We start from the raw sequence: 26,399 nt of genomic DNA, 5'->3' as shown, positions 1-26,399 counted from the left end.
GTAAAGACACTTTATGCTCGGCCTTTTTGGAAAACACTTCTCAATTTTATCTTTTCATGCTTTCTCTTTTTTTAAAGTCATTTCAGTGACTGTTTAATGTATAGTACCACAAATACAGCTTAGCTATTAGATTTCAAAACTTAGACGTCTTTGTCTACATGGTATATTTAAACAGCATTTTTTAGTTCAATTTTGGGATATTTTATCTGACAATTACAGAATAAGTAAAAAATTATTTCTTCTCTTTAATAAATCTCACAAGAAACCGAGCAGTAATGGGAAATTAGTGTTTGAGAAATCAGCCGTTCAAGGGCCTTGAAAGGGAAGCCCTCTAAGGATGGACTGTCTGTGGACATGAATTAAAATGAAAAATATTCCACAGTTTTGTGTAAGTCAGTCTTGCCTCAGAATCGTCTAATGCTTTCTTTCAGGCTGCTAATGATTAGATTTATTCAAACTTTTTTTTTTTTTTTAAGTTCTCCCCTTTTTCCAAGTGCTGCCAGCAGTAGGGTGAATTTAAGGGTCATTTCTGCTGGGTGTGGCTCTTAGGAGAGAAGGAACAAGCTTTGAAGCTCCAGTTTTTCATCAGTCGGGAGCAGTAACCTAATCCATCCACCCAACCGGATCTGACCTTCGTGAACACAGCTTGCCTCCAACGCGGGATGAAACCGGCGGGGAGAGACAGTCTGTGTGCCCCAACCCTAGAGAGGGGGAGCAGAGTGAGAGATAAGAACTGTGCTTTCAGATATCCTTAATGAGAAATCTCCAAGGCCATTTTTCACCCGTGCTGGTGCTGTCAAGAGCTTTGCTTACAGGCTCCTCTTTCCTGGGGATCTTTTTGTTTGGTCCCGGCGCGTTTGGCGTTCGGACTTTGGCCCGACCGTGTTTGCATTCCCCAGGTAACTCTGGGTCTGTCTCAATTCCACCCTAGAATGACTCACAGGTCTGTAACAGATACTCACTGTTTGAATTTTTTTTTTTTTTAAAGCACTCTAAGTCGGTTTCTCATGGCCATGCATTGAACGGCAAAAGTAAAACTTTTCTTTTTTTTTCCCGTTTGTATTTTTGGCTGTGTATGGCTGACTCAGTAAGCAAAAACACACCAGATATTTTCACCAGTAGTTTTATTTGTTTGGGGTTTTTGTTGGGGGTCGGGGGGTTACCCGTCATGAAAGCAATCAATGTGTTAAAGAAAGACAAGGAGATGAGAAAGACGATCTAACTTCTGATTTATGAGTCTGAAGAACTTGTCACAGAGCTGAAGAGTGACTTTAATTAGCCGCAGGACTGAAATGCCTTGTCAGCACTGCACATTAAGGAGGCGCCCTCTGATGAGTGAGCAGCCGGGAAAGGGAGCCCGGGAAGACTCGAGGAGAAGCCAGCTGCAAACACAAACCCGCTCATTGCCTGCCATCTGCCAGCAAATGGTCCAAAGCAGTTCTGCTTTCCCCTTGGACTTCTTTACCTCTGGGCCACTGCTAGAAGGCGCTGAGCATTCTGGGAAATCCTTTCTCTGTCAGTTTATCCTTCCTGGAAATAGCACCAGCAGCCCCCCCCCCCCCCAGGCAGGTCTCTCAGTTGATTTCTAGACTCAATCAATACTAACGGTCACGGTGACAAATATCAGGAGAAGAACTACTTTTCCTATCAACATTCAAAGCAATTCCTTGGGCCAGTAAGACCTCTCAGTAGGTAAAAGGTGGAACTGTTTGGGAAAGACTAGGAGGCGTGGCCTTGTTGGAGGAGGTGTGTCACGGGTAGTGGGCCTTGAGGTTTCCAAAGACTTGTACCAACCCCAGTGTCTCGCTCTTGGCCTCGTGGTCGTGGATCCAGATGTGAGTTGTGAGCTGTTCTTTCACTCTGCCATCATAAACTCTGACCCTCGGGAACTGGAAGCCGAATAAACTCTTCCTTCTCGAGGTTGCCTTGGTCACAATGTCTTATCACAGCAACAGAAAAAATTTCTAGGACCGTCCTGAACGAGTATGGGGCATGGGAAAGCGTGGTCTGTCTGCACAGGAGTTCAGAGCTGGGGACCTTTTCAGTACTGCTGTATCTTCAGTGACAGAGACTTCCCCAAAGCTCCATTGACTAAACACCAGCCACGCGTTGTCCGGCAACCGAACAGAGGAGCTCACCTCATCACGTCCCCAATCTCGCTTCCCCTCACTAGGAGGTCCCTCACTGAGCTGAGCGCTACACCTTCAGAGGGAGGAAGAGAGCTCCATAGAGCCTCTTCTAAGAAGGGTGGGGCATGACAGATGTCCTAGGAAACACATGATAGAAAAAGCAGAACTTTTCAGCGCAGTGTGAGGAGACTGGATGGTCCCACGTAGCATCATCTAGACAGTGACTAAAGAAGATATTGGCTGTGGTGGTTTGAAAGGAAAATGGCCCCCCCAAGGGAGTGGCACTATTAGGAGGTGTGGCCTTATGGGAGTAGGTGTGGTCTAAACTCATTATTTAAATATTTCTCACTATCGGACTACATATGCAGTTACAGAATGTAACTATATGTATGTACAGAATGTACGCACAACTATGGGAGTAATGATTTCCCAGTGAAAACTGCAGCTATGCCCAAGCCATGCTTTCCAAACTGCTGTCATGGCATGCAGTCTGCATGAATTAGGTGGCTGCCTACAGAAAAGCCACCAGGGACACAGTGGTTTAAATGGACTTGCTTCCTCCAGAGATCTGGAGGTAGAAAGCTCATCTGGAACTAGTCTAGAGGTTTCACAGGCGACAAACACAGACTCCTTCTGTCATTTGACGACACCCTTACGGTACTTAGCTTCTGTCCACAGGCAACATGTCAAGGCAAAATGTCCAACATCTTTCTGCAGTCAAAGCATCAGAAGATGAGATAACAGAAGGCTCCCCAGGCAAGTCAGCTAGTAGAGACATACATGTAATTTTATCTGGAATATTCTATGCTGTCAGAGAGTTCCTGTAACAGTTCTCATCATGAGCATATATATGTGCATAAGGACTTTCAGAGTCTTATGATTAGTTCCCAGCTCAGATGTGCAAGCATAGTATCCCCTCCCTCGTGACCTCTTAGACCTCCTTTGGTTTGAGCTTGACATAAGTAGCTCCATCTTGGCATGAGCAAGTTCCCCTCTGCCCCATTAACTGAGACATTTCTCTGAGAACACCACCTATAGTTAGGCTTGGATGGTCCCTTGGAGCCATTTGGTCTGATCCAATAGTGGGAAGAATGCCAGCAATATCAAGATCCATGGACCACGTTCGAATAAGAGGGAAGTGCAGAAGTGACTCCTGGGCTGTCTGCCTGGAGTCGGTTGGTAAGTTGTTTTATCTGTTCTTCAGGCATCGGCTACCGTCTTAAAATCCTGCGCCAACATCACTTACACGTTGTCACCTTGACAATAAAGAAGGAGTGTTAGAATGCATAGTTTTTCAGCCTGGAGTCATTGTCACTACAAGCAAAATACCGATTTTTATACAAGGGAAGGAAGAAGAATTTGATCCTGAGTATCCACTAACAATCCCCCACACATGGTCTAACACATCATTTTGTCGTGATTCCCGGATGTCGCAGAATCGTTAGGGATCCACAAACCTCAAAATTCTAGGTTATTCTTGGTGAGCTATGTGGAGGTATTGAACCGACAGCCAGCAGACTAACGTTACCTGTAGACCCGTGTTCTTCAACCAATGTAACATCTCAAATTGAGCAGATATGAATTCTGTCACGGCAGCAGACAAAGAGTACTTCAGAGTGGTCATGGTTATGCTGTAAACCTCTCCCAATGGCTTCACAAGGGTCACAAACCAGTCCAGCAGTTCGTCATGAGCGCCAGGTTCACAGCTGACCACTGACTGCAGAGACCACCTATGACTGCCTCTCTGAGGGAGCCACTGGGAAAGAATGAACATTACCAGGGTCGCTCTCAAGGCAGCCAGTCTGTAGGTGCAAGAGGCATCTTTTGAAGTATCTTGGAATGTAGGGAGATTTGTGACTTCTACTCACTGTCATCCACTTAACACTTGCATTCCAGAGTAAGGTGCCCCTGAATGTCTGGAAATCCTGTTTGTGCCTAACCTCAACCATGCCCCCATGTTCACAAAATGTCTCATTAAAATAATATATCAGCTTTTAGTCCCTAGATAATTGTCAAGCTACCAATTCAGCATACCAAAACAAGGGTGTGTACTATGCCTTCCTCTTACTTTCTCTCTGTCTACCAGTCTGTGTACAAATTAATCTGGATCTGCCTGCACATCAGCAGATGGAAACAGATAAAGGAGAGGATCTGGGAGAGGCCACACAGAGTCACCTCTGAGGTTTACCTCAAATAACGCAAATGTCCCACAAGTCAATGAACTCTGAGACAGAACTTTGTTTTTTGTTTTGTTTTGTTTTGTTTTTTAATGGATCAGAGGTTGCAATAATGTTCAGGGCATCTGTGGTAGTTTGAATGAGAATGCCCCCCTGCCCACCCCAATCCCCACCCCCGCCCCACCCTGCCCACCCCCTACCTCTCCACCCTCGCTCATATATTTGAATGCTTGGTCCCCAGTTATGAAACTGTTTGGGAAGGATTAGGAGGTGTATTCTTGTGGAGGAAGTGTATCACTGGGGTTAGACTTTAAGGTTTCAAAATCCCAGCCATTCCCAGTTAGCTCTCTTTGCCTCTTACTTGCTGCTAAGGATGTAAGTTCTCAGCTACTCCTCCTGCACTCTGCCTTCCTGCCTGCTGGCTACGATGGTCATGGACTCGCCCTCTGAAGTTGTAAGCCCCAACAAACTCCTCTATAATTTGCCTTGATCATGGTGTCTCTTCACAGTAAAAGAAAAGTAACTAAGAGTCAGAAAGGCCAAATCAATTCTCAAGGTAGACAGATCGCCTAACCTGTGTATTTCCACTGAGCCACACCACCTTAAATATGTGCGAGACAGTTCCACAAAACTCAGAAAAAAATTCAAAGTGAATAACACCTATTTCATCCATAGCCCCAAGTGTGAGTACCAAATCTCCTGTTCCACAAGAGACCACAGAGGACCAGATTGTTAAATTTAATGAAGTAAAGAAAACGGATAACTGTTGCTGCCCTGCCTCTTCCAGGTATCAGATAAGCCAGGACTCATTCTGAAGTTCAGCTATGAGATACCAACACGGATTTTCCAGCTTGCCATGGGACACCTTCTAAATATGTGGTTGGATGTGACTTCCCCAAAGTGTTATACAGTGAACATGTCGTAGATTCTGAATACAGAAGGGCTTTTTCTAATTACATACCCAGGAAAATGTGTCATTTTCCCCATTCGATTGTATTATACTGAGCTTGGCTGTGTGTCAGTAGATTTCTAGTAGCAGGGAATCAGGGCCACTCTAGCTACAGGGTTCTGACAGCTACAGACTGATTAATACAGGGATGCTCGTTTGGATGATGCCAACTTATTTCTCTTAACAAGGAGAATTTGCTTTCCAACAGAAAACAGGAGACATTGTCTTTGCCTGGAAGACACTGAATGCGCTCACCCAGTTTTGTGTAGTCTTTGACTATTAAACTTTTATGGAGTGACTATTCACTCAGTCATCTCTCTTCTCCACTAAACATGAGCTCCCCGAGGGCACAGAGGGTATCATTTGTCTTTATAGCCCTGATGGTAAAGGATGCATCCGAGGTGATCCATAAATGGTGGTTAATGATCTATCGAATGATGCAACTCCACGTTCTGCAAAGATAAGTGGTGTTTTGGAAAAAGATACCCTGGAAGGAAGGCTGTGTCCAGAAATAAGATTTGTTCTGAGTCTTTGCCTTGCTCACAGTTTTTGCTCCAGGGAAAGAGTAACAAAGATTTAACTGAAACCTCATTTCTCAACAAAAATATAAAAACCCCAGAAAACAGACTTAGGATTTGGAGCAACAAGGCAACGTTCTAATAATCCAGTGACACGGTCTGGCTGTCTTACCACCCCGAAGGTAATTATTTTTGCAGTTAGGATACACATTGCATTAGCTTGCTCCAGTTCCTCTATACATCCAATTCTCACACTTCCCCCTGCCGCCCCCTTTACATGGCACGGTGAGGGGTCACCGCAGAGACAGTAATTATTCTGGTGCTGCTGATGGAAGAGAGAAATTAATTTAAAAGTAGGACATTAAGCACTTCCTGTCTAAAATTTTAAATAGATCCTGAGGAAAAATAGGAGTCATTTTTCTTTTACCTACTGAGCTGTGTCTCCTTCGAACCCTCCTTTGCCTAAAAGATGGCATGCATTTTCTTGCTTTCATCTTTGTTCTCAAACATTCTTTCCCATCTGAAGAGAAGCACAGATCTCCAAATCCTGCCGGTTTTCCTCAGCTGCAACAGCAACAACTTGTGTGGAATCCAAGTTCATATATATATATATATATATATATATATATATATATATATATATTTAGACAGGGTTTCTCTGTGTAGCTTTGCGCCTTTCCTGGAACTCGCTTTTGTCACCCAGGTTGGCCTTGAACTCACAGAAATCTGCGAACTCACAGAAATCTGCCTGCCTCTGCCTCTCGAGGGCTGGCGCCACCACCGCCCGGCCCAAGTCCTCATTTTCACTGTGGGGAAAGGAGAGAAATTGGGCTCATCTTTCTTCTGGCTCTGTCTGAAACAGTTTTGGCACTTCCTAGACCTGGGCCTTAGACTTGTGGTCATAATGGCTTTAAGGTTTTGCAAATTCAGCTTTCCACAGGTTGGTGCCTCTTTCACACACCTGTGACAGCCACAATCCCCAGCTTCCCTGAGAGTAGTATGCCCTAATTACAGGGTAGAGGGATCTCATGTCAGGGAGATAGCGAACAACCACCAAACAGGTTCCAAATAGTCAGATCTCCCCGGATTCAGATACTGCCTGTAGCTCAGAGACTGTGTGGAAAGTCACCGTTTGAGCCCTGTGGTTTTCCCGTCTATAAAATGGGACTGATGATATCTGTCCTGCTTAGTTGTTCTGGAATCAAGTCACGTGATATGATACTTATCATAAAGTGTCTGGGAACCAGTAGGTGTTTCATGAAGAGAGAGTGAACCCCACTCTTGATCAGCCTTCTCCCTCTTCCTCTGGTCACGGGAGCTGCAAGATGAAGAGGAGGCTGGGGACAGTGTGTTTGCTGGGGTACGCCGCCCACTTTATATCTCTCCTGCTTAGTTATTTTAAAATAAATTTTGTTGGGTATACTTGAGATTTCCAACCTGATATTATGGGATGCACACAGAAAAATGGCTACTGTAGTAAAGCAGATTAAATCCACAATTCTCACATGGTTACCGTGTTATTGGAGACAAGAGCAGCTCAAACTGCTTATTTAGTAAACATCCTCACTATATTGTCTAGCTTCTCTACCCTGGTGGTATAGGGGCTCTGAAAAATCTCCAACAGAGTGAATGAGGGCAAAGGTCACAGCAGTAAGAACTGACCTAGAAATGACCACTTAATCTAGCTATTAAAAGCATAAAGAATCCGCCTCTATTCTTGTCACTTACACTTGAATGGTGTGGCTCAGTGGAAATACACAGGTTAGGCAATCTGTCTACCTTGAGAATCTGCCTTTCTGACTGCTAATTCCAAGCTTGAGAAGTCTGTTTCTGCGGTCTTGTATTCTTAGCTAAAAAACGTAGGTGATACATGGGAAGCTGGGAAAGTTCTCAGGATCCAAAGGTTTAGGGCGGCGGTGTTGATTCTCAGAATGATAGCACTTCCTCGACCAGTCCCACACTGTGTTGGCTCAGTCTCCCTAGTGATCCCCTCCCCCAGGCTCATGGCCCTTCGTGTGGGATGGACCTATCCACAGAGTCATTTAGCCATGGCACCCTTCTCTCTCTTAAAACAACCGTCATCTAGTGAAAAGACCCAAGATCGATACAAGCCAAGTCCGAAGAAATGCTCCCCACTGCACAGACATCCAGGATCCTGAGGGTTAGGCCGCACATTCGGCCGCCATTACTGAGGTGGGCAAAATGTGCAGAGGAAATAAATGCCTTTGGCCACGGGGCCAGTTCGGTCATTTGTGTTCACTGCGTCTAGCCGTATTTCCTAAATGCTGAACATATTGTTCTGGCTGTTTATATTCTTGGCTCCCAGCACGGTTGTGCATTCCCCGGCATCCAGAGCAGAAGAAGCAGGGCAGCGGCAGCTTTCCCTCCCTAAAAGGCCCATAAAGTCACGACGGGTTTATTCTCAGATATCCAAGGTGCTCCTTAAAGTGCAAGACCGGTTGCAACTCACATGACTTGGAGTTAAACGTGTCACAACACATTCTTAAGGAGACAGAGTTCCTTTGACGCAGAGTCTCCATATTGGTCAAAACTACTGTAGGCCAAAGACTAACCTCGTCGTCTTGGCAGCAGAATCTGAAACCTAAAAAGCGTAAGGTAAAGGCTAAGCCAGTGAGCCCACCGATTGCTGCAGCTTCCTTCTCCACGCCTTGGTCTGAGCAGACGCTGTCCCAGCACCAAAGGCTCTAGGCAACATTGGAATCACAAAGGCCAGGCAGAAAAGCGAAGGATGCTTCTGCTCCCAGAGGAGGATGCCCAAGTCTGTTCGGTAACAGCTCCTAGATGGTGTTGGGGAAGTTTAAATCGAATGTCTCTATGCACTGCATGTTTTAGGTAGCTCTGCTTGAGGTGTTCGAAACTCAGACAGACACAAATGCTAAGCGGTTGCTTCTGGGCAGAGCACGGTAGTGTGAGCCTTTACTCCCAGTACTCAGGAGGCAGAGGCAAGTGAATCTCTGTGAGTGTGAGGCTAACCTGGTCTACAGAGTAAGTTCCAGGCCAGCCAGGGCTACATAGTGAGATCTTGTCTCAAAAAAACAATAACAAAATCACACAGAAGGTCTATTAGGAGAGATCCATTTGGAGTTGGAGGGGAGAAGGGAGGTGGACATGATCTTATTTCATTGTTTACATAAATAATATTCTCAAAGACTAGATTTTGTCTTAAGTAAGTCCAAGGTCAATTGTCATAGGAATGCAATAGACCTCCCAAAGCCTCCAAATAACTCCACCATCTAAGTAGCTGAGCATGCATTATGCAGATGGCCTCGTTAAATACCTTCACTCTGAGGCAGCTCTGAAATGCAAAGACCAGTAGACAAGATTCCTACAGGGCACGAGGTCTGAGTTAAGGATCAGAAAACAAACAGAGGGACCACAGACAGAGCACCACAAGGACAGATGCTTTGGACATAAGCCTGACCACCTGAGTTCAATCCCTGAACTCAGATAATGGTGGAAGGCGAGAACTGACTCCATGGGCACACCATGGCATGCGTGTACTCACAATTATACATCACACACACACACACACACACACACACACACACTAATAAATGGAATAAAGATTTTTTTTTTTAAGAAAAAATGAACAATAGTGGACGGGAAGACTACACCTCTCCTTTGCATGTGTGCATGTTCACGGGCACGGGGAGGCCAGAAGACACCTTTGGATGTCATCCTCAGGGAGCTGTCCACCTCCTTTGAGGCAAGGTCTTTCATTGCACTGAAACTCCCCAATCAGCCAGCCCCAGGGGTCCTTCTGTGTCCGATTCCCCGTTGCCAGGGTTACAAGTCTGAACCACCAGGCCCAGCTTCTTCACGCAGGTTCTGGGGACAGAACTCGGGTCCTTGAGCTCGTGAGACTTTACCAGGTGAGTCAACCGTCTCCCCAGGCCCATGATGACATTTTTGCAAAAGCGGCTGTCCCCTGAGGCTCCTTATGTCTCATCTCTATGAACATCTAACATACTGGTAACCAAAGCAAATGATATATCCAAATAGACGCATAGCCTCCCTCTGACCCTGACACAAAAAGGAAAAACCATTGCTCCGTGAGCATGGCAGGCTGACGGAGGGAGAATTATTCCCAGCAAAGGTCTTGAAAAGATTGATGCCTTTGATATAGAGTTTACTTGTGTGTGTGTGTGTGTGTGTGTGTGTACACTTGCAGGAGTTTATATGTATCACATGCATGCAGGAGCACATGGAAGCCAAAGGAGGGTTTCTAATTCCCTGGAACTGGAATTACAGACAGTTTTGAGCCACCACGTGTGTGCTGCGGGGCAAGCCTGGGTCCTTCACAAGAGCAGAAAGTAAAATGGAATTTTAATTTATCCTATGTTAATAGCTATAAAAATGATTGCTTGTAAGAATATCCATCACTATTTTGGTTTTGGAATGAAAGGAAATGTGGAAACCATCTCTATGCTAGAGCAGTAATGTATAGAGCAACAATATGGAGGCTGGAGAGATGGCTCAGTGATTCAGAGTGCTTGCTTCCAGAGAATTTGTGTTTGCTGCTCAGAACTCATATCAAGCAGTTCACAACTGCCTGGAACTCCTGCTTCGGAGGACATGCCACAATTGTGCACGTATCCACAGACGGATACACACGATGGAAAAATAAATCTTGAAAAAGAACACTACGGAAAGAAGTAAATGACCTGTCCTTAATCGGAAGAGAGTGTAGATCAAAAGCTGCAAGAGAGCCTGAGGAGAGCAGAAAGCTCAGGAGATAAGGGAAGCCAAAGACAACGTGTTGATGAACCACGTAATAGATAAAAGAACTGTTTCAGAATATATTTTAAGACCTCCTAACGTTCAATGAACATGGTTTGAAAATAAGCAAATATCTGAACATGGACCACAGAAGTGACATGGAGGGAAGAACTATAAATAAAAAGGTGCTCCGCGTTGCTGATCCATTAGGGAGACGCAGATGGAAGCAGCAGTGGAATTCAGCTGCTCTCCTGTTGGAACCGCTGAAATTCAAGAACCAATGACCTCAGTTCTTGGCAGGGATGCTGAGCAGTAAGAATGCTCACTCGCCCATTGCAGCTGGGAATGAACCTTAGTACAGCCACATTGGAAGACAACAGTGTCTCAAAGCTCCAGTCTTCGCATAGGACCCCACCTCCAGATGCCCAAGTGTTTGCTCAGCCAATCGGAAAGTATCAATCAGCACAAACAACCCAAGGCAAGTCAATGTAACAATTTTATTTGTAGCTTCCCAAACAAGAAGCTATCAATGAATTGTGGCCCATCCAAACAATGGAATACTATCGGGCAAGCAAGGAATGTAGTGCACAAGCCAGGCAAAAACATGAATGACTCTGGAATGCCAATTTCTCAGTAAAATTAGCCCATTGGAAAGGGGCTGCATACTCAGTGATACTAGTTTTATGAGATTATGGAGAAGAAGAAAAAAAGCACAGAGATATCAAATAGATAAATGGTTACCACGGCCTTGAAGGAAGCCAGTGGTTGAGTGGGGGCAGCTGTGGTGTGTTTTTAAGGTGGAAGAACTATTCTGCATGACCATGTGACAATAGTTACGTGGCACTATCCATTTATCAACACCCATAGCACTTCACAGCACAGACTGAAATTGAATGCGCATGCGTATAAAAGCTCACTCTTGGGTGTTCAGGGGACAGATTGAAGACTAGGACAGAAGACTCCATCTGTATTAGAAATGTTCAAAAGTACTTCACGGAGGATAGTGGGGGTGAAAGCGCTAAACTAAATGATGTTAAAAATGAGTCAAACCTGAAGCTAACGCTGCGCATGAGCTCTGTGCTCTCGCTGGTAACGTTGATTCCCATGAGACCGGGGCTAACAATTCTGAAACCAATGTATAAGTACGCTAGGAGCCAGCAATTAAGGAAATGGATGGCAGATGGTAAACACTAGGTTTCTTTCGCTTTGACTGGGAGTTTATAGACGGGCAAGGGAAGAGGTCTAGAATGATTCATTTAGGATTTACTGGATTAGAGTTGAGACATCAGCATGAACTCATGTTTAGTTTAATATCAATGCAGATAAATACACAGGAATAAATAATTAGAGATGTGTTTATATACGCCAGTTATTATACACATACATATTTCCTTGCCCTGTTAGCTGAGAGGGCCCAAAAGCAAGAGTGTTCATGTAGTAACACGCACTTCCAGGACCCAGGTCTTGATCTCTGATAGTGTTCTTCCATACAAGGAAGAAGCAGTCTTTGGATAAATGGCTGGTTGTAGGTGTGGAGCAGGAGAGACACATGGTAAGTGTGGGGAATTCTTAGCAGCAGGAAGGAAGAAAAGCCCACCCTGGAAGACTGTCAGGAGAACATCAGGTATCGCCACCAGCTGAGGAGGTCCCAAAGGCCAGAGCTGAGCAGCTTGAACCAAAACAATCAAACAAACAAACAAAAAAGGAACAAAATATGCAATGAAACCCACTGTGCTAAATAAGTATCTTTGAGTCCACGCCAATATAAACAAATATTTCAAGAAATAGATAGGAGAATGTGTCCACACAGGAGACACATTGTTCGCAATAAAGAATTCCATATTAGTTATGTAGTTACCCATACTTCAGGGAATGGAACATTCCTACCCCTTAAATGTGGGCTCCACATGGAACTTCCTTCAAAAGAGCACAATAGAGGGAGACAGAAAAAGAAACTTCATCGTGGAGACACTGGACAGGCATTATCTCAGCAAGATGCTGGGTTGACGTCACGGTGGTGTGTGTTGATTGTCCCTCTTCTGCTGTTTTGGAAGTTGGAGGCCAGCCTGAGCTACAGAGTGAGACCCTGCCTCAAAAGCCAAACTAAAAGCCATGAGGCAAAACAGACCTTTTCTCTTTACCAGTTAGTTACTTCAGGTATTTTGTTATAGTGGTAGAATGCAGACCAGTATATCTTTGTTCAAAAAAACAATTGCTTCTCTATCTCTTAATCCTTAGTGCTATCGAAAAACACAGTGGGAAGAAATATTATTAATCAAAAAGGGCTTTTTGTGTTTTATTGAAATACGATAAGATGGGTCCATGCTGTGTGCCCAGAAAATTATGTGCAGGATTTTAAATATTAAATTTAATTCTTCTTTCTGTACTTAGGTCAGGGAAGTATTCTGTGACAACACTGGTTTTACAGATAGAAGCAACACCTCCAGCTCTGGTCCATGGCTTCAGAGGCTCCAGCTCTTGGGGAAGAAAAAGGGGCACGGTATCCCACAGTCCTCTATGAAGGCATGCCCTATGCTCCTCTTGCTCCAAGGCCTTCCATTAACCCCAGTCTCTAAAACAGGCCACGCCTCCAAACACACCACCCTGGGGATCGAACCTGTAACATTCAACATCCAAACCCTAGCATTCGAGTCTGACAGACGATCAGGAAAGCCTTACATCACCTTCTAGAGAAATTCAATTTCCCTTCTTAATCTACTCACTTCCGCCATTCTAACAGCTGTGTGAGTCAAGATGTTTAAACCTCTAGAGAAGCTTGTCTCCGGCTCCAAGAAGGTGCTGTCAGAAGTCCCTGGGGTTCAGCTCCCAGCACACCTGCTGAGTCTCTCACACTGTGGAGGGGGGGACAATGGTCAAGAGCTGGTGACGTCATCACCACATTCTGTGGTGAGAAACCACCAGCTACTTTAAACAAGAGTCTCTTCTTTCATTCCCTTGACAGTTGTGCACATTCAGTTTTAAATGATTACGTCACTCTGGACTTGATCTTAGGTAGAACAGGCCACCCACGCTTCCAATGGATCATTTCATTTACTCACGTTCTCCTTGAGTATATATAAGTATCCGTTGAAGGCTGACCACTTACCAGTCACTATGTTGGTAGTTGAGGAATATTAAGCATGAACAGCATTAACTAGCCTTCATCTCGAAGGGGATCTTAGGAAAAATGCTTGCATGATATAATAAATGCTGTAATGTTCAATAAAGCAAAAATATGCATTTGTGGCAAAGAGAGATTGCATGCATGCAGAAGAGTGTAGTAGGGGTGTGTGCAAAAAAACGATAGGTCAGTACTGGGGATCCACTTAATAATGGGCATGTGTGCTGTGGGTAGAGTTTGTGCTTTCTTTGTGTCTCTGTTTGGAGGACTGTCACCTACAATAACGCTACTGCCTACTCTCACACACATTACTCTTCTCACGACAGTTAAACTGACTGAGCTCAAGAGCAGAAACTGCGCATGCCCAATTTATCCCTTTTCTTCTCTTTTATAGGAACATATGCATGTGATGCTTACATTCAATTCTTTTCTTCTGCGGTGTAAGAAGAAATCCTTGATGTGTCTTTTTGTAACTTGTATTATCAGTAAACAATTGCATCATTGCCTCTTGTGTTTATAACAGAAGAAGAGGAAGAGAGATGCTAAAATGAGCTCATAAGGTCTAGGGAGATGATTTAGCATATACAAGCACTTCCTATAAAAGCATGAAGACTACAGTTCAGATCCACCTCCCAGGTGGATATCCCGGGAAAAAGCTTGATAGCTAGACTAGCCAAATTGTCGAGGCTTGGGTTCAAATGACAGATCAGATTCAATAGGGTAGAGAGAGATTGAGGGAGGCACCCAACATCAATCTCTGGTTTCCACACACATGAATATATGCATGCACACACATATATCACACACATGCACACACACACACACACACACACATATTGCGCACATGCACACACATATGCACACACACAGGCAAAAAATAATAAAATAAAGAAGTTCATAAAGTGTGATAACAGACTCTGGATATTCTGAGAAACAAGAAATAAGAAATAAAATTAAAGGCACAGATACAAACTTTGAAGGACCACCAGATACGACAAGCCGACAGGAAGTGGGTGTGCGTAAGACAGAATGCAGGGACCTGGAGAGAGAGCTCAGTGGTTGGGAGCACGTGCTGCTCCTTAGAAGACTAGCATGAATCTTAAAAGTTCTTATTAACAAGATCAAACCTGAGGCCAGTTTTTGGGGTGAAGCTGGAATATCAGAGAGACAGAACAAGCCATAGATAGCTACCTCACCACACCGGATCCTCAGCTGGTCTTGTTTCCTCAGACTGGAGGCCTCTGAGTCCTCATCCAGAATGGGTCTCAGCTGAACTGCTGCTAGAAGCCTGAAGCTTAACCAGCCAAATACTTAACCAGCCAAATGCTTCTAGTTTCTGGTCCTCACACCTTATATACCTTTCTGCTTTCTACCACCACTCCCTGGGATTAAAGGCTTGCTTTCTGGGATTATAGGCATGTGTCACCATGCCTGGCTGTTTCCAATGTGGCCATGAACTCACAGAGATCCAGAGGGATTTCTGTTTCTGGAATGCTAGGATTAAAGGCGTGAGTGCCACCATTTTCTAGCCTTTGTATCTAGTGGCTGTTCTGTCTCTGACCCCAGATAAGTTTATTAGTGTGCACAATATTTTGGGGAACACAATACCACCATAGAAGACCCAGGTTCAGTTGCTGAAGGTCACACTGGGTGACTCAGAACCATCTGTAACTATGGTTCCAGGGGATACAACACCATCTTCTGACTTCCTCAGACACCTGTATACAAATGGTGTGAGTAAGACAATAAGACACACACGTGTGCACATAAATATGAATAAATCATAGACTTATTCTGAAAAGAAAGAAGGAAGGAGGGAGGGAAGGAGGGAGGGAGGGAGGGAAGGAGGAAGGGAGGGAAGGAAGAAAGGGAGCCAAGTAGCGGACAAAGTTAAGAAGAAAGGCTGGAGACTGAATTAGCCGAGGTTACCCAGAGGAATGGAGCCAATAGAATATGTACAAGGATCTTAGAGATTTAGTATAAGGGATTGAGCTAAGAAACGTCTGGAATCTGAAAAGTCCAACAATGAACACAATGAGGCCCAGAAGAACTGGTGGTCTGGTTCTGGTCCAAATCCAAAGGCCTGAGAACCCAGGAGCCAGGTTGCTAAGTCCTTGTCTGAGTACTGAAGCCTAAGAATTCACAACACTGACTTCTCCCTGCAATAAAAGAGAGACGCCCTAGGTGACTCAGAAAGAGCAAAACTGTTTTTCTTTCAGCTTTTTGTTCTACTTGGGTCTCGGTGGCCTGGATGTCACCGGTCATTTCGATAACGATGATATTTACTCCATCAACTGATTCAACTGCTAAATTCTTTCAGAAATGTCCTCACAGAGGCAGCCAGAAACATTTTTACCAGCTCTCTGGGTACCCCATGGCCTATTCAAGTTGACACATAAAATTAACCATCACGAGGACTATTTCTGAAGGATCTTGAAGGCCCAGGTAAGATTTTATAACTCATTCATATTCAATACAGAGGTTCTGAGTCCCTGTAATGACAGGCTATCTTGTATTGGGCTAACATTTCCAAAGAATATTGAAAACAACTGTTTGAAAGTATTAGAGAGAGAGAGAGTAATCAAGAACAGACCGAACAAGGGGAGATTTGATCCTTGAGAAAGGACCCCAGAATGTAAAATCCACCTGAGTTTTCCCGCTGGGAAACTCAGCCCCAATGAGTTGTAAGTCATTCTGTACTCTTATTACACAAGTCTCCATGTAGAGGCTGATGTTGCTATCGTGGTTAAAATCGAGGGATGAAACCCCAGAGAGAAGAGAGCCGGAAAGGATTCTCTTGAAAGGTGCACACAAACTGCTTACGCCTTAGCTGACTGTTGAGCTATTGCTTACGAGAGGTGGGGTTCCAGGTAACTCAGCAGCAGAAATCTAGACACCCAGAATAAATGAGATCTAAGATTGTATTTTACCCCCTGTGAATCAAAAATATATACGAGTATTAAGTATTTTATCCTAGGATTGAGGGGAAATGAATATGATTCAAGATTCATTTAACTCTTAACTGGGACAAAATTTAACACATTGTAGAGAAATATGACAAAATTCATATTTCAACCACCACATTCAATATATAAAGAAGTACTAAGTACGTAAATCAACAACAGCAACAAAAAAAAAAATGTGGTTTACAGCCCAAAGAAAATTAGGTGAAAGAAGCAAATCCATGTCTGGTATGCAGACATTGTAATTAGATAACATAATTTAAAATGTGAAACATCTGCTGAGGGAAATACATAAAAATTAATGAAACAGGTGAAAAGATTGATTTCAGAAAGGTATGGAAACCATAAAGGTGCCAAAAAGGAAACCCTAGAATGGAATAAAACGCAGTATTTTAAACTTAAAAAAAAGTTTTAACTGGCGTTATGGTGGACATGAACTCCAAGACAATCCAATAAAAATTACTTAGTCTGGAACAGAGTGAAAAAAATTCTGCAAAACAATGAAAAGTCTTCAGTGACTATGGGGTGGTATCACACTATCTAAAATCTGTGTGTGTGTGTGTGTGTGTGTGTGTGTTGTGTGTATCTATATATGTAGTATGTGTGTATGTGGTGAGTATCTGTGTGTGTGTGTGTGTGTGTGTGTGTGTGTGTGTGGTGTATGTATCTGTATATGTGTGGTATGTGTGTATGTGTGAGTGTCTGTGTGTGTTGTTTGTGTTATGTTCTGTTTGTTGATATGTGTTTTTGTGTTTTTGTGTGTGTGTTTTATTATTTTTTTTTTTTTTTTTTTTTTTTTTTTTTGTGTGTATGTTCTGTGTGTATGTGTGTTTGTGTGTGTGATGTGTGTATGTGGTGTGTGTGTGTGTGTGTGTGTGTATGTATCTGTATATGTGTGTGTAGTGTGTTGTGTAGTGTGTGTGTTGTGTGTATGTGTCTGTATATGTGTGGTATGTGTGTATGTGGTGTGTGTGTGTGTGTGTGTGTGTGTGTGTGTGTGTGTGTGATTTATTGGGAGGAGGCTGTGGGTGTGGGTACATACATTCATGGGAGGGTCAGAAGACAACTTTCAGGAGTCAATTCTCTACGTGCACCTTGTTTGAGGCTGAGGTTTTCTCTTGCTTCTGCCTCATCATGTGCTCCAGGCTGACTAGCCTGTGGACTTCTGGGTGATTCTCCTACATCCGCCTCCCATCCTGTCATAGGACCATTGAGACTACAGTCTGACATACCACATCCGGCTTTACTTTGACATGGGTTCTGGGGATCAATCTAAGGCTATCAGGAGCACGCAGCCTGCTCCTGAACACATGAGGCCATCTTACTACCCTCCCCAATCATGTTTCAGGGAGGGAGGGAGGGAGGGAGGGAAGGAGAGAGGGAGGGAGAGAGGGGCTGAAATAGAAATGGCCACATGTCCCCATCCCTAACACAGAAGCAATCTCCAATTGATAATCACTTGAAAATGAAAATTTGGTTTTCTCCAAGGAAGTCTCACTGAGAAACAATCTACTCTTAAGGGGAGGCCGCATGCCCAGCAGTAGATGGACAGCAGAAAACAAAGTCAGCGCCATCTTTGGAGACTTCTTGTCTCATGGCAATGTTAGGACTTCTCATTTAAAAAAAAAAAAATCTTATTTTAATTTTATCTCTTTATACATTTTCAATTTCTTTCTTTCTTTTTACCCTACAGGTCCTTTGAACATACATTATGGCTTACCACTTAGTGTGTTCATGGGACTGTGGGTTCACAGAGTGGGTCTCTGTGTTTGTAGCTGTTCCTTGGGCCTTTTCTCGGGCTCTCTCCTTCTGCTTCTTTATTTTGTCCTATTCTAATGTGTTAGTTTTGTTTTGTCTTATTATATCTTACTTTATTATTAGCCCTTAGAAACCTGTCTGTTTTCCAACGAGAGACAGAAAACAGATGGATTCGGCTGAGAGGGGAGGTGGGAGGAACTGGGACAGGTAGAGGGAAGGGAGACCATAATTAGGAGGTATTGTGAAAGGAAAAACCCTATTTTCAATAAAAGAAAAGTTTTTTAAAAGAAAGATAAATACTGCAAAAACCAGCCAGTAAGTGTGGGGTTAAATGGCACATGACGTTCAGAGGAACAAAGTTAAAAAAAAAAAAAAACAAAAAAAAAACATCCAATTTTATCAGGAAATATCGGAAGACAAGAACAGGTCTCTTTCAGATTCCTTCTCAGTGAAACATCTCCCAAAAGGTTTACATTTTCACCTAAAAGGTTTAAACCTTCATTTAGACATTTTCAGGGCTGGGAAGACGGCACATGGTGAAATGATCCCACACAACCAGCACCCACGTGACAGATGTGGTGCCGCACTAGGAATCCCAGAGCCGGAGAGGCAGCCACAGCAAGCTCCATGTGGCCGGTGCTAGCCAGTTATCTAGCTCTCTTGAATGGTTCCCAAGGAACAACACCCGAGGCTGATCTCTGGCCTCCATACACCCATGCACATGTGTGATGGGCACTAAACACATCTATGTGCCCACATACATACAAACACCTACGCATCCCCACACACTCTCTTACGATATGTGTGTATATGTGTGTTTAAGACATTTTCTTAAGCAAGAAAGATATTTCCCACAAACAAATCAATATTTTAGTTTTAGGGTTTTTTTTTTTTTTTTTTTTTTTTTTTTTCCTTTTCCAGCATTTTATTGGAAGATAGATTCAAGGTCTAATCCTCAACCAAAGAGGATGAGACTATACTTTGAGTCAACCTACATGTTAAATTATGTATCTTGGCACATTAAATCATGGCAAGTGAGTATTACCTTTTCTATCAAGATACTTGCAGGAATACAGTCAAAGACAGACATGATGCTAGACAATTTAAAAAAAAACAAAAAAAAAAAAACATTTTTTCTTCCCTGCCAAAGATGCAAAGCAGAAGCCCCACACTGTGAGTATGGAAACGCTTTCGGCTATCCACTGAACTCACTGTAGCATTTGAAACAATATATGTGACCAAGGTTAGTAAGAATTAATTTCTTTCTGGTGTGAGATCGAAATTTGTTCTGCTTGTTCTTAGCTTATGTTAAAACACACACACACACACACACACACACACACACACACACACACATACATACATATCTTTAGTTTTATAATTTTATGTATCTACAGAAATAAATGTGCATATGGCCACCACCCCCACCACCCCGCCCAACTTAGTGTTAGGTTTAATAGTTGTTTTTGAAGTTAACTTAACAAATAGCATTTTTAAATGCGGAAGGAAGATATTCTAATTGTTTCTGAGATAGGAGCTCACTCTGCAGCCCAGACCATGCTGCCGCTGCCATGTCCAGATGAAATTTTGGTTCTTCAGAAAGGAATGAGGATGTAAAACAGTAAAAATATAGGTAAAAATAAAGGACTATTTTTCTTTCTTTTCTTAAAAGCATTAGAGTCTATTATATGTTCAAAGAAAAAAGTAGCATATTTTGAGATTTATAATATTTTAGGAGTATAGAAGCAATATAAAGAGATTATAAATGGATTAATAGTTGAGAATCACTGCAAAATATTTGAACAGAGAAGTGGGCAGTAGAAGGAGATTCAGCCTCCCTTCTCCGCCCCCCCAACCCCATGTCCCAATAGACTCATAAAGCCCTGATGGTCTCAGACTTCCCATGTGGCCCAGGATGTCTTTGAACTTCTGATCTTTCCCCTCCACCTTCTAAGTTCTAAGATCATAGATGTGCACCACCATGCCTGGTTTTCTGGAGTGCTTGGCAAGTACTCTACCAACTGAGCAATATCTGCAGCCCAGACTGTCCCTAAAGGGTCATCCTTCAGCAAGACCCGGGAAACTAAGGGAAGCAGTCTAACTGGTGTATTGAGGAAGAGCCAGTGTGACTTGGAAACTGGTCAGGGAAAATACGTGATTTTTTTTAAAGAGCACCTCGATTTTTGGAGATTGGTGATGAAGAACTTCCTGGCATCACTAAGAAAACAGGGGCTCTGAAGGCTGCTGCAGGAAGACAATGGCCAGTTCACATGTGCGTCTACCAAGTGTGAGGTGTAGAAGGGACCATACAGGTGGAGATGGCTGACAATTCAGAATGAGGTCTCTCCTCCTAAAGATCCCAGTGTCTGTCCTCAAAGACTTGTGGTGTTTATGTGATTTGCTTTAACCATATGCTATGTGATTTATAGGAAATGTTCTAATATAGACAAGCTGTTGGAAAGAGAAATGTGTGCACACAATGTCGAAGAGAGCTTTGTACAACAGTGTCTCAGGAGGTCTTTTAGTCTGGCCACCTGTCTCTGAACAAAAGGACAAAGGACAGCAAGCTCTGAGCATCCCGCCAGGGACCCATCACCTGCTGCACTCTGTAGATTGGCCCGGGGTGGGGGCGGGGTGGGAGCAGGGGGTGGGTTCCTTAGCGGCTGCCAGATCACCTCTCCACCTACTTTTGCTACAGTCTTTGATTTCTTGGTGTAATGTGACCTCAGCAAAGAACATAGTGAAAGGCCAAGACCGGTAACAAAGTCCCAAAGGCCAAAGTCCCCTGCCCCCTTTCCTGGTCCCTTCTCTGGTAATTATGCAACGGGTGCATACATTTAGCTGTGAGAAATTCCACTAGATCAGTTTGCCTACTTCATATTTACTTACATTTTCATTCATCTTCCCCAATAACTGCCCGGTAATCTGTTCTAACCTAAACCAATTGTGAAGGAGATGAAGCATTTCTTTTTCATTCTTGTCCATGCCCATTCTTCAAAACTCTCACACATTTTGAGACCTATTAGGAAGGCAACCTCTGCATGCCCAGTGTCCTATTCCACCCCCCTGTTCCACCCAATACATTTGCCTTTTCCCCTTTCTCCTCTTGGTTTTGAAAGCTCCAAGTTCCTTTTTATCACTAACATCAGTGAAGAGTTTGAAGAAAACAGGTTCACTGACTTCACTGAAAAATCACATCATTTCTGAAGCCTTAGCCTCAGCCAGAGAACATTTGAATTGCAGTTAAAATTTTATTTATTTATTTGTGTGTGTGTGTGTGTGTGTGTGTGTGTGTGTGTGTGTGTGTGTGTATGCTGTGTGTGGATGGGTACCTGCTGATGTCCAAAAAGAGCATCAGAAGCCCTGCAGCTGCAGTTACAAGTGCTTGTGAGCTGCTGGATATGGGTCCTAGGAACTGAACTCAGGTCCTTTAAAGAGCAACAAATGCTCTTAACCACTGAACTCTCTCTCCAGCACCTATAATTATTTTTCAGCTCTGCTGTGTGCAAGTGAATGTCTAGGCCAGGCAACAAAAGGAGAAGGAAAAGTCCATCCTTTAATTTGGTCTACGGTATCAAATAATACTAAAAAGTCATAGCTGACCTATGCCACCTGTGTGTATTCATTTCATGAAATACTGCTTGATATTCCGGGGTAAAACCCACACATGAAGCCATGAAATTGTAATCTCATCTCCTATGTGGAGAACCTCCATAGACAGATCTGTTTGCCTTAGTCCTTCTCCTGTATCCCTGCTGGCCTCCTTGAGTGGAATGTTATTGATAAACACATACAGGTCTGTATCTACCGCCCTGCTCAAGTAACTATGGTATTTTAATGCTTGTTACCTCCCTCCTCCTCCTCCTTCTCCTCCTCCTCCTTCCTCCCACGCTTCCAGACCATTTTTAATCACACACACACACACACACACACACACACACACACACACAAAACCCAAACTAAGTCAAAAGCTAGAAAGTATCTAAGCTTCCTCCCCATCTTAATCTCATTGGAGAGTTTGTATGACTCCAAATGCATGAGTTAAAAAAAAGTTGAGAACAGGGTAGCTCAGTGACATTTTCTCATCTAGAGAGTAACTCGTCATTGAGTAGATAGTTTTTGAAAACTGGGATGCCTCTGCCTTCCAATTCATAAACTCCATCTCTCATCTCACTCCTCCAGAAGGCTGACTCCAACACGCCTTTGCTGGTCTTCTGTGGAAGTTATTGCCAGACTACATACTTTCCACTCGGCTTTCAAGCACTCCAACTTGCTCCGTGTGTCAAATGCTCTTTCAGTGAGATCATGAGTTCCCAGAGATAAGAAAACTATGCCCTAGATCTTAACAGATCATATAGCTCATGGCACTTACTGAGTGAGGGGCTGGATTCCTCCCCTTCACAAGAATGCCGAGTGCTTCTGGAATAGCTTAGACTTGTTTGTGTGCTTACATTTTCCAAAATGGAAGCCCCCAAACATACATCGAGTACAAAGCAGGTTCCAATTAATGAACAAACTTACAGTGTCAAACCTCAAATCTAGTCAGTGGAGGGCTGGCTGTGAATCCATCTTTCTTGGGATGAAGGCGAACCCACCTTTCTTAGGATGATCCCTTGGCCAGAGTGATTGAACCAACCTAACTGGAACATGAAGTCTCTACCCAGGCCAGAAAATTGATTCTCTCGAGCAGATAATTTTTCTCTAACAATAGTGCCAGAATATTTCTTATGCTTGCTCACATGGTACAGAGGGGAAGAGCTATTGAAAGACGCAGTTCCTGGGGTCCAGTAATGCAGATGAAAAACAAAGAAAATATAGAATCAAGAAATTGCCAGATTCAGGGTTTTTTTTTCCCCAGAATGAAGAAAATAATAATAGAAAAGACTTACCTACTTAATCTCCATCATTATAATCATCGGTTCGTGTCTCATCTGGTATCTAAAGCAGGCAGAAACATTGCAATCATCACAGTGGGCTAACGTATATAAAAAGGGCATCCTTTCCTGTGTTTATATTTTTAAAAAATCAGAATTTAAATTATAACATACTGAGTACCTGAATGACACCCATGAATAAGAAAATAAAGAGTGTCTACTGATGGCACGATTTAAACATCAGTTGTTACACATTGAGAGGAAAAGTAATTGCATGCGGCCAAGACAATTTTCACAGCTGAAAAACGCATTACATTGCTTTATCTTTGAGCTGATTTACTTTATGTGTTTCTCTAAAACAGTCATAACAGGCCAAAGGGAACAAAACAGAGTGTGTTATTCTCCCCCCCACCGCCACCACCCTTGGGGAATAAGCTCAGATCTGAGCATGCTGATGAAAGCTGTCTGGCCTTCATCGCTGCTGAGAATCAGCATGAACGTGTTGATGGATTCCGCAGAGCCTGGTCACAGCCTGAAATCAGATGGAAAGTGGGCAACGCCTAACACAAAACTCCAGGCAAGGAACAGCAATGTTAGCAGTGCATGTCATCATGTTCCTTACATTAATGTGTTTATTTTAATAAAATCCCAGGGAAGGGATAGTGTCTGAAAATCAATGGAGTTTTCAAGTCTATGTTACGGGGGCATGCACATCTCTTCCTAGAGTGAGCAACCAAGAGTAGCCTTGCCTTCATAGTACCTCAGCTCAGGTACTCCTTCAATAAACTTCCCTCTCAAACATCTATTCAGAGAGAAATCCCCAGCCTACCCTATCTCCACTAGCTCAGCCCCCACTCCAATCCCTGGCCCCCACTCTGCTTCGATTCAGACCAGTCAAAACCAATTTCCAAATCTCCTTGGCTTAAAAGACGGCACTATGAAAAGTCTACCGAGGGGCTCTCCCTGGCAATCCTCCTTCATCAGTCCTTTTCAAAACAATTGCCACTGCAAAGAAGAGTCAAAGCCTGGAAACAATTGTTTCTACCCAGAGGCCACCGATGGCTTTCACTCCCACTTCATTGTCTACAAAACGCAAAGCAATGGGGCAAATCCCATTCCCATACCTATCCAGGTGGATACAGTCATGTTGGATGCATCAGGCTCCATGGTTCCTTGCAACATCTTTCACCTAACAGGTGTTTGTTTGTTCTTGTCTCTTCTCATCAGAATATACATATCACGAGGTCGGGAAGCTTGTCTGTTTTGTCCGCTGATGCATCCATGGAGCTGAGAACACAGATTCCTGATGAATTCTTGCTGGACAAACAAATAATGCAGGAAATGTTTCAGAAGGCAAATGTTAGGAACGAGGGCTGAGGGGAATCAGCTGCTAATATAAAGAGGGAGGCAAGCAAGGTCAGCATTGTGGCTGAGGAGAAAGTTTTCACAGTCTCCCAGTCCCTTCGGTGACCTAAGGAAACCAGATCTCCTGGCCCCATAAGAAGTTAAAAATCTGGACTTGTAAATGTAAGGTCTAATTTTTTAAAATGTGGCTCAGATGTTTTCAGAACCACATGCAGGTCATGGCCACTAAATACAGTGTTAATCTTCGGCTTTGCTGTAGGGGGAGAAGCTGAAGATGTACGCTGTGAAGACTCTAATGGTCACGTTGAGTGGAGAGAGAAAGAAGACAGAGGAAAAACAGAATCTCCACAAGCAGCTCCCCATCACCCAAGCAGTGCTTGGAGGAATCTCTGTCCGGCCTCCTCACCTCCTGCCCCTACGCCTCTTCATCCAGCAGGTAGAAAAGGATTCTTTTTATTTATAGAACTACTTTCCTTTCTTCATTTCTGAATACTCATGAAAAGTAAAAAGGAGTCAACCCTGCCTTTACTATTGTGTGTCTTATGTAATGGTCTCTAAATAAATAAGATACCATGGTAAAGGTCTCCAAGGTGAAAATACTTGGAATTGTTATATCCAAAATAACTCTATAATCTTAAAGAGCTTATATCTATTTCCTATTACCGATTAAACCAAGGCAGGAACTCTCCTCTATAGCTCATAATTTGATTTGGTTACATAATGAGTGTTTCTTTTCTTTGCCCTGAAGTTGAACTTTGTATATGGAGGGGCTGCCAAACATATTTTCACTGAAATGAAATGCTGTTTTCCAATCGTATCACCCAAGAGAATCTAATTCAGAAGAAGTGTTCAAAAAAATCAAATGCCTGTATTTCCTTGAACCTCACTTGAGGTAGTTTGGTGTTCATCCCATTTTTCTTCTCTAAGGAGAATTATCACAAAGTCAGATCAATCAAGCTGGAAGTGTAACTGTTGACTACAGCGGCCCCAAGCCTATCATGGGTGTTCTTCGGCTATAGAATCAATGACAAAATGCCCGGATACTCCAGTCAGAGACACAACACTGGATTCCAGGAGAACTGCTTTTCTAAGGAACTGTTTGAAGTAAAACGAACCTTATGAAATTAGGGAGATGGCCCAGCAGGTAGGACACTTGTTGTATAAGCGTGAAGGCTTGAGTTCAGACTCCCATCCCCACATGCTAAGCCCATGTATACTCAACTTGTACAGCAGTGCGTGCCTATAACCCCAACAGACAAGGGAATCCCTCAGTCTTGCTGCCCAGCCAGTCTAGCTGTATAAGCAAACTCCAGACTTCAAAAGAGAACCCTCCAGTCTCAGCTGTGTGGGGGTGGTGCATGCCTTTAATCCCAGCACTTGGGAGGCAGAGCCAGGCGGATCTCTGTGAGTTCGAGGCTAGCCTTGTCTACAGAGCGAGATCCAGGACAGGTACCAAAACAACAGAGAAACCTATTTCGGAAAAAAGAAAGAAAGAAAGAAAAAAAAAGAAAGAAAGAAAGAAAGAAAGAAAGAAAGAAAGAAAGAGAAAATAATTCACACATCATTATTTCTCTAAATAAGTTCTCTTCAAAATGGTCACTCATTCAACAGGAAATCAATAAGGTGTTTTTGATAATCCCTTTTATGTACAAAAGCAAAATTGCAACAAGTCACCCACTGGTTGGGTGTCCATATGTACTATTTCTTAGATTGGGTTAGATTTAAAGGTCCTAGAAGAGCAAGGTGAGAGCAAGCTCAAAACTTCCAAAGAAGACGAGAGTGAGTAAGGCCGGTTGATGGAAGAG

At 43.3% G+C, this 26,399-nt stretch overlaps 1 long non-coding RNA gene across 1 annotated transcript; it reads right to left on the bottom strand.

Moving 5' to 3' along the window:
- Positions 1-1,124: 1,124 nt before the first annotated feature.
- Positions 1,125-24,652, bottom strand: LOC119088952. Its single transcript, XR_005092715.1, has 3 exons — positions 24,354-24,652; positions 23,245-23,293; positions 1,125-3,385 (listed from the first exon to the last, which is right to left on the bottom strand). It is a non-coding gene; the product is annotated as an uncharacterized LOC119088952 (long non-coding RNA).
- Between the last annotated feature and the right edge of the window lie 1,747 nt (positions 24,653-26,399).

The sequence above is a fragment of the Peromyscus leucopus genome, chromosome 13 (assembly GCF_004664715.2).
Source record: "Peromyscus leucopus breed LL Stock chromosome 13, UCI_PerLeu_2.1, whole genome shotgun sequence".
Taxonomy (NCBI): Eukaryota; Metazoa; Chordata; class Mammalia; order Rodentia; family Cricetidae; genus Peromyscus; species Peromyscus leucopus.
This window is presented reverse-complemented; position numbering and strand designations above follow the sequence as displayed.